Genomic DNA, 13,747 nt, shown 5'->3' on the forward strand with positions numbered 1-13,747 from the left:
GATAAATATTTATCAAAGGAATACAATAATAACTTCATCTAATATGATCAAAAATAAATTGTGATTATTCATAAACGTATAAATTCAAGAAAATAGTAAAAGCTAAAACTCACGAACTTCATTTCTAAGCTTTATATAGCTATTTTCATTTCTAGTATTATCGCTGCTCCCCCTAGACATCTAAAGCTTAATTTTACATTAAACTATCAACCTAGCTGTACTGCACTGTATACAATGCGGGATTGGTTACAAATATTATATAATATACACAGTGCATGTGGTAGTATGTGTGTGCGTATAAGTATATATACACACACAACCTATTATTATATTTATATACACACACATACTTATATCATATATAGTTATATATATATATATATACACTCACACATTTATATATATATTATATATATTATTTACACACACCATACATATAATATATATATTATATATACACACATACATATATATTATACACATACAATCTATTATAGATATATTACCACACACATAACATTATATTATATATATTATATATATATATATAACCACATACATCTTATATATATATAACACATACATATATTTTTATATATATTAGTATAGATATATTGATAGATATATATACTACATATATACTCATGCTATATATATATGTATATATTAAATTATATTGTCATATATCATATATACATTGATTATACATATAACATAACAATTAAATGTGTGTATACATTATAATCATTATAGAGAGAAGGGATATATAAATATAGATATATAGATATTACATATAATATTACATATACTCTGCATTATATATAAGTATATATAAATATATGTTTGATATATACCTATATACTTGTTATTACATTTCATATACACAAATTATGTGTGTCTTACATATATATATATATATATATATATATATAGGAGAGAGAGAGAGGGATATATAAATATAGATATAAAGTGATATACATATATATACAGATAAACATATATATATAACCCCTATAGATGTATATCTGCACAAATTCGATCAGGTCGTTAAAGTATAACAGATATTAAATACTGAAATTTTATGATAATGGAATATCCATATCTTCTCGCTGCCAGAGACCTTTGCCATTAACCACGTAACTCGCACAATAAAATTCACTATAACTGGCCATTCAAAAACACTCCTCCCAAAACAGCACAGAAACGCAGAAACGCACGCACGCACGCGCGCGCACACGCGCGCACACACCACGCGCCACACAACATCACCCCACACACACACACACAACCACCACACACACCACACACACGCACACCCGCCACACCGCACACGCCACACACGCGCACACGCGCACCGCGCACACGCGCACACACGCACACGCGCACGCACACGTGCGCGCGCGCAAGAGCTATTTGTAGGAAAAAGTTCTCTCAAATTATCGGCGCTCCACTTGCTTGTCAAATGCACACCATATCACTGTTTGGTACAGGGAACTGTTACCTGACCAAACATCTGCTACTTCTTGGGTAGCTCTCTTTAGTTTGTATACATTTGCACTTTGATATAATTTGTCATTTAATCTTATCTTTTATTTTATTATGGAATCGTAACTGATAATTGTAACCATTAATATTTTTATGCTATTGTTTTACTTCCGTAAAGATTGTATTACTGCCCATTATTAATGATCATAATGATTATATTGTTATTATTCTTTAGTTTTTATGATTGTGGTCTCTTTAGCTTTCCAGTTCCAACAATGGTATTGTACTGTAACGGTAGCCTATATTGTCATGTTAACTAATATAATTATTACTATTCAAAATTCGGTGTCTGTAAACCATCGCACGTGAAAGGAAAAGAGTTCTTGTCAGTAAAGCCAGCTATGAGACCAAATATTGCTTTCCAAATATTGCTTTCAAGGTTGCTTTTTATTAAACATGTTTTCATTGCACAATATTATATCTTTTTTGACAGGTGACGAGCAGGAATGTACTTCAAGCACAGCTTTTTGTTTGTCGATAAAATGTGCAGTTTTCCCCTAATAATAAGAACAAAATGTAGGTCTTTTCTATATTGGGTATATGCCTGTAACTCCTTTTGAGGGTACAAGCCTCTGATCTGCAGAAAAAATACAAAATATGGCACCCTCCTCGGCATCCCACACTCACGTTTTGATAGCAGAAAAACAAGTTCATTAACTGACATAAAAGGCATACACTTGAGTGGCCAATAGCAAGTCATAAAGTCTGTTTCTGTTTTTAAACACTTGCGCAAAATTATTATATCTTAATGGAGGTTCAAAAAGTGTGCTTATTTGTCAAATAATATCGTGAAAAACTTTGCTTTTGTTATGTGAAAGCAGCTGGGATATTCTCGATTGATTTTTAGTTCGTTGTTCTTTGTTGATTGAAACGTGTGAAAATGCGCAAAATAGTAACTTTTTGGTGTCTCGCTTGTCGGTTTCTGCTGTCTTGTTTATATGCCTGTTTGTTCTTTGTTCAGAATAAATGTCGTCTGTTTACATTTATTTTCTTTTACATTTTCATACTTTATACTATTTACTTTGTTTTTATTGTTTTTATTACTGTTTTATTTTTTATTTTTTTTTAAATATCTTTGATATGTATGACACTGGTATCGAACTTTGTTAGAGGTTTTGTGTATCTGTCATGCCCAGGGAAAAAGTTTATTCTCCAAATTAGACAATACAATATTAAACTGGCAAGATGATAAATCGAATTACATCAGGAAAAAAAACGTATTATGACTAGTAAATATTCGCCAAGTTTCATAATTACGCTGTTGTATTATTTATATATTTATATATATATAAATATATATTATAACACTCTAAATTCGAATAAAAAAAGAAAATTGACTAATAAGAATAAGTGAAATTAAAAAAAAACTTAGTCCCTTTTCCATTTGCGAGTTTTCAATTCGTGTGATTTATATTTATATATATATATATATAATATATATATATAAATATATATATATATATATATATACTATATATATATATAAATAATATATAGATTATATAATATAATATTAAATATTATATATTACTATATATGAATATATATATAGATAAAATATATATATAAACTATTTATATATTTAAATATAATATATATTAATATATACATATAATTTATTATATATATATATATATATAGAAATATATAATATATAAATATATATATAAATATATATATATATAAATATATTTATATAACTATATTTTTATATATATATATATATCTTATTATATATTTATATATATATATTATATAAATTATATATTATAATAAATTTTATATATAAATATATATATAAATTTTATATATATATATATTTTATATATATATTTGTTTTATAATAAATATATAATAGTATATATATCTATATATATTATATACTATATTTATATATCTATATTATATATATTAAATATTTTATATATATTTATATTATATGTATATTTATATATCTATATTTATATATTATATATATATTTATTTATATATATTATATATTATTTTATATATTTATATATATAGATATTTTAATATATATTCGTTTGTTAGGATATATTTATTATATATTATATCTATATTATAATATTGATATATATATATATATTTATATTTATATATAGTATATAAAATTATATATATATATTATATATATATGCATTATATTATTATTATATATATAAAAAACCACACGGAATTTGAAAAACTCGCAAATATGGAAAGGTGACTAAGTTTGAATTTCACTTATTCTTTTGTCAATTTTCTTTTTTATTTCCGGAATTTAGATACTTGTTACAGTGTTATATATATATTATATATATATGTATATATTATTAAAACATAGTAATTATGGGACTGGCAATATTTACTAGTCATCATAGTTTTTTTTCCTTGGATGTAATTCGATTTATCATCTTGCGGGGTTAATATTGTATTGTCTAATTTGAGAATAAACTTTTCTGGGGCATGACATCTACACATAACCTCTACCAATAGTGTCGATACGCAGTGTCATACAATCAAAGATATTAAAAAAAATAAATACATAAAAACAGTAATAGAAACAATAAAAAAATAGTTAAATTAGTATAAAGTATGGAAAATGTAAAAGAAATAAATTAAACAGCGACTTTTATTTCTGGAACAAACGAACAAAACAGGGCATATAATACAAAACCAGCAGAAACGAACAAGCGAGAACACCAAAAAGTTATTATTTTGCTGCATTTTTACAACGTTTTACAATCAAACAAAGAACAACGGCACTAAAATCAATCGAGAACATCATTGCTTCACAATACAAAATCAACCAGTTTTTTTCACTATTATTTGACAACTAAGCACACTTTTTGAACCTTCCATTAAGAACTATAATTTTCGCTGCACGGTTTTAAAACAGAAAGACTTTATTAATTGCTATTGGCCACTCAAGTGTTTGCTTTTATTTCAGTTAATGACTTGTTTTTTCTGCTATCAAAAACGTGGAGTGTGGGTAGCGAGGGAGTGCCATATTTTGTATTTTTTTGCAGATCAGAGGCTTGTACCCTAATAAGGATTTAAGCATAAACCCTAATATAGAAAAGATACATTTGTTCGTTTTTCGGGAAATCTGCACATTTTATCGACAAACTAAAAAAGCTGTGCTCCTTGGAGTACATTCCTGCTCGTCACATGTCAAAAAAAAAAAATAGGGGGCTTTTTATAATTTGTAGCAGAGAACACATGATTTATACAAGCAACCTTGAAAGTCCCAATATTGCAAGCAATATTTGGTTCATAGCTGGGGCTTTACTGACAAGAACACTTTTCGCTTAACGTGCGATGGATTTACAGAAACTGAATTTGGAATAGTAATATTATATGTAGTTAACATCGAACAATCTTGCTCCTTACAGGACAATCCCAGTTTGTTGGTAACTGGAATAGCTAAAGAGACACATCATCATAAATACATAAAGATAAATAACAATATTATCAATATGATCATTACTATGGCAGTTCTGACATCTTTACGGGAGTAAAACATAGCATGATAATTATTAATGGTTACAATTATCATTACGTATTCAGTATTTTAAAAAGTAAAAGATACGATAACATGACAAATTAATATCAAGTGCAAATGTATACAAAATAAGAGAGCTATCCAAATGTAGCAGGCTGTTTGGGTCTGGTAACAGTGTTCCTGTACAAACAGTGATTATGGTGGTGCATTTGACAGAAGTTGGAGCGCGATAATGAGAGAAACTTTTCTACAAAATAGCTCTGCGCGCTGCGCACGTGTGCGTGCGCGTGTGTTCGTTCTCTGGTTATTTGGGGTGTACGTGTGTGCGCGTGTGCGGTGTGCGCGTATCGTGCGCGTAGTGTGCGTTGTGTGCGTCGTGTGCGTCTGTCATTTGTTGTGCGTATTTTGGGTGTGTTGTGTGTGTGTGGTGTGTGTGTGTGTGTCTCCTATTGTGTGTGTTGTGTGTGTGCGCTCTTGTCTCGTCGGTGTGTGCGCGCGTCGTGGCGCGCGCGTGCGTGCGTGGTTTCTGCGTTTCTGTGTTGTTTGGGGGGAGGAGTGTGTTTTGATGCCAGGTTATAGAGGATTATTATGTGCGATTTACGTGTTAATGCAAAGGTCTTGGCAGGCGAGAAGTATCGTGATTTCATTTATCATAAAATTTCAGTAATTTAATATTGGTTATCCTATAACTGATGATCTAATTGTGCTGATTTATACATTATAGGTATATAATATGTGTATATGTCATATATATGGTATATATCTTTTATCTATAATTTTTTATCCCTCTCTCTCTCTCTATATATATATTACTATTATATATATATATGTAAGCACACATGTATGTGTGTATATTGCATATGTATATCAATGTATATATGTATATATCAAAATATATTTAATACTATACATATATATATTGCTTGAGATTATGTATATATATGTATATATTATATATCTATAATTTATATATCCCTCTTCTATATATATTATTATATGTATACACACATGTTTGTGTGTATATTGTATATGTATATCAATGTATATTTGTTTATATGAAAAGATATTCTATATATCATATATATATGCATGAGTATATATGTATGTATTTATATCTATCAATATTATATATTTTTACTATTTTTTATAGTATGTATGTGTGGTATATATATGATATATAAGTATGTGTGTTTATATATTATTATATATACTTATATTATATAATATAAGTTATGTGTGTGCTAAAGTTTATATATACTATATTATTCTGTTGTTTATATATATATATGTAAGTGGTGTATATATATTACTATATATATATGTATGTGGGGGGTGTTGGTGTATATATATATATATTATCTATATATTTTTATGTGTGTGTGTATATATATATATATATATTAATATATATATATATGTATGTGTGTTTATATAATTTTAATATATATGTATGTGGGTGTAATATATAATATACGCAACACACCTACATACGCACATGCAGTGTGTATTGGTTTATGTATATATCTGTATATAGTAACCAATCCGCTTGTTTAGTACCAGTTGCAGTACAGCGTACAGGTTGATCGTTTATGTATAATTAAGCTTTTTAGGATGTTCTAGGGGAAGCAGCGAATATTTACAAGTATGAAAATAAGCTTAAATAAAGCTTAGAAATGAAGTTCGTGAAGTTTTGTAGCTTTTACTATTTTCTTGAATTTATACGTTTATGAATAATCATCAATTGTATTTTTGAATCACTCGTTATTTGAAAGTTATTATTTTGTTTTCCTTGTGTAAAAAGTTATCTTTCTAATATACTGTTTTCAAAATGATTTTAGTGTTTCCATTCATAGTCCTTATTCTATTAGATATGTTAGTAGCAGACTTAAGTAAGTAATCCTTCTTTATCTTTACTTACGGCATCATTTCCAGTATTTTCATTACAATTAAGAATTCTTAATTGTAACGTTTTTCTTACTAGTCCATAGGTTATCATGGGTAGTTTCTTAGATCTTCGGTTAATCTTCTCACCAGTAGGTTTTATTTAAAAATTTAACTATATTTCACCGTTTAATTATTTCATTAATTATTTGCACACACAAAACATTAAACATTATACAAAATGAATATCTGTCTTGAAAATATAATTTCTTTTACAATACAAACGGCGATTTAAAATACACTCGTTTATTCCAGACAGCCGGATACCGCATAACATCAATAACACCACTAATTTCCTTATGTTTCACCTCATTACCCTAAACACAACGTATATCCTTCTCCAGGTTACTTCAAGATGCAACAAGGTTCCACGAGGTTCGAACAATTTCCAAAGTCACAGACCATCGTTTACCCGTGTACATGGGATGTGAATGAAGCAATGGCCGCTCAGTCGAGGATCTCGTTTTCAGTCACGTCGCCCCCAAGCGTTAGACTGCTGCGCCTCGGGGTTCGCGAATCCTCAATGCTCAACGAACAATCAGCACACTACTTTCGTAACGCACTTTAATGTACTTTGGTACGACACGGTCGTAAATTTGGGTGAGATTGTCATAATAGGATATTATATACATATATATAGTATATATATGTGTATATGTTTTATATCTATATATTATTAAGATATCTATTATATCTATATATATTACATATATATACACCTGCTATGTAAAGTATATATAATATATATGTATATATCTATTATTATATATCCATATTGTGTATGTCTTATATCAACATAATATGGTTGTGTGGTGTTTATGTATATGTAATTATGATAACATGTTATATGTATGTATCTATATCTTATTATATATTCTTTATAACTAGAGATTTATGCATTTGTGTGTATAAGTATATATATGTATGCGTGCAGAGATATTGCATAAAAGCAACACACATATCTACTCACATGCCTGTATCTACATAATATAATCTACATACACATATATATTTATTAATGAATGCTATATATTATATCTCTATATTATTATAAACCCTGTCTGCCTGTGTGTATATATATGCATGCATGTCTATGTATCATCATTATCAGCCATTTCAACTTTGCGTATTTCGTTTTCAGTCCTGGCCCCAAATTTGTTATTCGTACGCCATCTTGTCATTTGGTCTGCCCCTTGGCTCTTTATGTTATCAATAGCCCAGTCTGTTACTTTTCTTTGACCATGTGTCTGTTCCGGTTTGTATCACCTGCCCATCGCCATCCACAATCCCTATCCTGGGCACTTATTAGTTTCTCTTCAGTAATTTGGTTGTAGTCCACGTTTTTGATCCATTGCTCATAACTTGGAGGAATCATTGGTTCAAGATTTTCTTTTCAACATAAAGGTAGGAGCCCCTCTTAGCATGGCTACTGTGTCTGCCGAAGGCGTCAAGCTCAGATTGATGTGTCTGTTAATTTCCTCTTCGCTAGAGGAGTTTCGAATTGGAACTCTTACTGTTGACACTGCTCTTAGTCTTTTTCCTTATAATTCCTAAGTCCGCTTAAAGGATATCTCTATTCACATCGTTTATATTATGTGCATTTCGTTTGCAAAGTCATTGCAGAGTGTATTCTGCAATGTCTATATTGTTTAAATATTCGTCCCCAATGTTTATTCCCCTTTCGGTCTTCTTAGCATCTTGAATATTTCTGAGGAAAGCTGTAAACCGTTTTGGTGAGATGGTATCGCCTGTCTAAACCTTTTTAACTGGGATTTTATCGGTTCTATTGTGAGCTTGCTGGTTGCTGTCCTTTCATCTATACCTTCCGATATTTAGATATTACTTCTATACTCCCTGTCTTTCGACTAGCTTTAGTAAATGTGCTTTTGTGTAGTCAAATGCTTTATATATTACAGGGGTTTCCTATATTCATTTATATGTTTCTATATTTGGACTTTTGTGAGCATGTGGATTGGTCTGTATGTTGAGAATCACTGTTTTCTAGGCTGATCTTAAATCCAGATTGTCACAGATGCGAGTTGAGAAGACTTTTGTGAACAGTTTGTAAGTAACTGAAAGGAAAGTCAAGGTCGGTAGTTTTTTAGATCTTTTGCCTCCTTTTTATGTCATCAATTTTTTTTTTCATGGCTTTTGGAGTTTTTCTGTTGAGAAGCATTTGTTTAAAAGATTTGCTAGTTTAAGTTTTAATTTCCCTGCATTTATATAAGGTCTATACAATTCCGTCATCGCTTGAGTGTCGAGCCACCGCCAAATAGACTAGCATTTGTCCCTCTCATTCGTAGTGCCTATTCCGGGATTTCCATTACGGTTTCTCCTGTCTATTTACCCATTTGGCATTTACAAGTCTCCATAATTAGTTGTGAAATGGGTTTTTACTTTCCCAGTAGTAAATAAAAATAGTTCATCATCACTGTGGCCGCATAGACTTGGAACATCTTTAAGTTGTTCTATAGTTTAGTTTTATTATTGTTACTGAAGCTATCTTCGCTTATAATATAGAATTCCACTATATCTTTTAAAATTTGTGAATACGTAAACTTAATTCTGCTTGTCACTGCTAGATTGCTTCTATCAAGCACGTGACATCTATTAAGTAATTTCGTTCTTTGTAGTAAATTAACAAACAGTCACATAACCAATTCTCAAAGGGGGTGTTTGTGTTGGTGGTTTTGGGGTTCCCCCCCCCTTTCCCCATGTGGGGGGGGGTCCCCCCCCCCCCCCCCCCCCCCCCACCCCCCCCCCCTTGTGGGGGTTGAGAGATCCTCAGTAATGCTGGTAATCGGATTCCGTTCTTTTTTCCTTCTATTGTATATAAAAAAAGTCATCAAACGTGGGTGGCCTGATTTTAGCCGGAGATTTTAAACCCCTCTTACTTCGAAGACTCCTGATCGCCGCCACACCGGGGACTGAGGGCCCGTTTGTCTGTTTGTGCAGCTCTAGTGTTTGATGGGAAGCAGACTGCCGAGTACCACCCACCCACCAGTTGGCTAGATGTATCTTGGTGGAGGGGGGATGGGGGGGGGGTGTTTAGCTTGGATGGCCAAGTGATAGCCCCTCCCGCAAGACTGCCCCTGTCTAGTGTGGACTTACGATCAACATCGCAAAGGCCTGCTCATTCACGGTTATAATCCCGTGAGAGAATGGGGCTTCTCTGAGTATCAGATTACATATATGTGGGATTGTCTTTCATAAACTGATTTCATTTATTGCGTATGTAAAAAAGAGTTGCAGTCATAGTTGTTCACCCGCAAACTACTAAGTACTATACATATGTTCATTGATGTGCCATGCACAATGCAAGCATACAGCTTTACATATGCTCTAGGCATATATATGCATTATACTATTACATAATACACAACTACACACTGTACATGCCTACATAAGAATAGACATCATGAGTAGATCTTATGTTACACACATCCGTGTATATGCACCCACATACTTGCGTATACTATCTTGATAACTATAACATACACATCTCTATAGTCATACATACGCTTAGTATACTTGTATGCCACACACTCGTTTAAGAGTACATAATGTGTTCACCCAATATCTAATGTAAATACCCTGATCTTGCGCATATATATACAACATACATACTTCCATACACTACACACATATACACATACATATCCCACCTACCACCATAATTCTTCGACACACACACATACCCATATACAACTATATAATATATATATATATATTATGTATATATATATACCATATCATATCTATATACCATACATGTACTATACATACCATACACATATAGATATAAATATATAATATGACTATTACCTACATAACCATACACACACACATATACGTCTAACTTTTACGAATTATACACACCTACACATATACATACATATATATGCAATACACGCACGTACATATACATAACATACACATACAACATCATAAGTTAGTCCGCATGTGTATTGCGTCTCTTGCATACAACATTTAGCATGGATCATTTAATCATACCCCTGCGCATTTCCGTGCATAGGCGCTCATACTCGAGGACAACGGTTAGAACCGTGTCTGCCTGAGCGTCATATACGCACTCTATTATAACGAATCTCCATGCATTTTATATGTGATAAATTGTAGGCTTGCAGGCAGAGGGGTTAAGGGAAGGCGGTGGGTGATTAAGAGAGGAGGATTTAGGGCGATTTGTTAGAATGGTAAGGATGGGGTTTGGGTGAGGAAGTAGAAAGGCGATTTTTGTATTCGACAGTTTTTCGGAGAGTGTCGCATATTATATAATGTATATATAACAAATATAGAAACACATTTATATGCATATATGATATATATGTGTGTGTGTGTGTGTGTGTGTGTGTGTGTGTTGTATGTATGTATTTAGTATGTATGTATGTATGTATGTTTATATGTCTATATGTATATATTGTATTCTATGTATATGTGATTATGTATTATGTATTTGTATGTATGTATGTATGTATGTATTGTATGCAGCTGTATGTATGTGTACTGGTATGTATGTATGTATAGTATGTATGTTGTATAATTTGTATATTTGTATTATATAGTATATATGTATATATGTATATCATGTATATAGGTATATATGTATTATTGTAATGTATGTATGTATGTATGTATGTATGTATGTCTGTATGTATGTATGTGCGTGTGTGTGTGTGTGTGAGTTGAGTGCGCGGACATTCAACATTATATACGCGGCGCCACACACACACACACCACACACACACACTGAACACAAACACCACACAACACACGACATATATTTTATATAGGTCCCAGATTAATATCAGTCTTTACCACTGCTTGTCTTGCGCCCACACCACCTCATAGCGGCAGACCGCGTTTGCCATTCTTCCCGTGAACAGTTTTTTGGGGACATTAGTATGTGTCCAATATTAGTCTGAAGCCGAAGCATTCTAGAAGTTGGACATATTTTAAGTAGAGTTTCATCTTAGGATTTCTGTGAAAGATAGAATAAGACTTCTTACTTATCATTTCGACTAAATTTTTGTTTAGATTTCACTATGAAATACTACAGGCTTAAACACACAAAAAAATGAAGAAAGAAAACTTGCATATTTTTGGAAGAGGAGAAGTATCTGAATAAAACCAACCAGGTATTTCTGGTGGGAGTGAAAAGTTGTATATGTTACATCAGACTATTACCATCTCTCTTGGTGTGAATTTCCATTCCGATCTGTTTAATGTTGCTTAGCACTTGTGGCGTTTTAGTGAATACATCTTCAAAGAACTGTGAACTCGGCTCCTTCCACGTCCCATCTTAAGGTAGTCAATGGTAGCTGTTTTCGTGACCTACCCTCTTCCAAATGTGATGTAGCGGTCTACCTCGGTGAGGGCCTTATCTTTGTGATTTACAAAGTTCAACATTCGCATTTTACGACTTATTAGTTCCTTTAATTAATTAGGTCTAATGTAAGTGAGACTGCATTGCACATCACTCTTCACTCCAGCCATGAGGTTCCCTTTTGGTGAGCCGACTAGCAGGGTCCTTTACCCATCTAGAATTCCTTACATGTTGTTGATCTTCTCAAGCCACACTTTTCATGAGCGTGCCTGGAAGTCTCTTGCTATCCTAAAGTGCCAATGCGTCATTATCAGGCAGTCTAACATACAGTCTGAGTTGCCATCATGGATTGTGCAATAGTCCTGCACCAGTCACAGTGTATAAGTTTGTTGGTTACTAAACCTGTCATCTACACCCCATTTTCTGTGAAGAGTGTTGCAAAAGGCATCAAAATGTGGAATACATGACACAGGACGAATACCCCATGTAGTCCAAGAAATGGCATCTCGTTATACTTGTATCTGCTGCAGGTCAGTCCACTTCTCGACATCCTCGCCTATTACCTATCTAGTTCAGGTAATGGTAAAAGTGTTTGTGACTGGAATGAGCCTTATTAGTGTCACTTACACGCATACCCAAGTATGCCACACACATACCATAGCCGTTAATATATCATAGGTAGGAGGTGCGCTATGCAATGTCTGGGATAGTGTTAGGGTAATGCCCACATATGTATATGGTACCCTGGCATCACATGGAGGTTTTGCAGAAGCTGGTGATGAAGAGGTTGTGTTTGGACAACATGACGTATATGCAAAGCGATTCCTTCATCCACACATAGGTAATCGCGGCGATGGGGACGCAAGAAGAAATGCAAAGACTTAACAAACATTAACTGCAACATTAAAACACCTGGTACATTAGGGAAATTGGATTATTATATTCATCGATCGTTAACGATAAGGGACATCAGAAAATAAAAACTTATGAGTCAGTGCGGGAAGAATAAACACACCAATACGCCACGCCTTTGTGATAGAAAAAGGGCCGCCCTTATTTTACAATATTTGTTTTCACTGATGATGAATCCCAGTGGCATAGAAAACTTTATAGTTGCTTGAGCGTCGTGTCTTGGTTTATTATAGTATGGGTCGAAGCTGTAAACCTTGGAAATGATTTACATTGCATTATCAAGACATCTTTAAATCATGTATTTGTCTATGCATCGAAAAACTATCATATACAATATGCAAAACTTATATAACAAGTAGTAAATATACTTAAAGTGGAAGACTACATATCCTACCCATGTTGTATTATATACCTATATCTTTTCTCAGCCTCTTTCTATACTATTATATATCACACACCCACACCTAATATCTTTCTCCGTCTGTCTCTTTCTCTCTCTT

The sequence above is a fragment of the Penaeus chinensis genome, chromosome 34, assembly GCF_019202785.1.
Source record: "Penaeus chinensis breed Huanghai No. 1 chromosome 34, ASM1920278v2, whole genome shotgun sequence".
Lineage (NCBI taxonomy): Eukaryota > Metazoa > Arthropoda > Malacostraca > Decapoda > Penaeidae > Penaeus > Penaeus chinensis.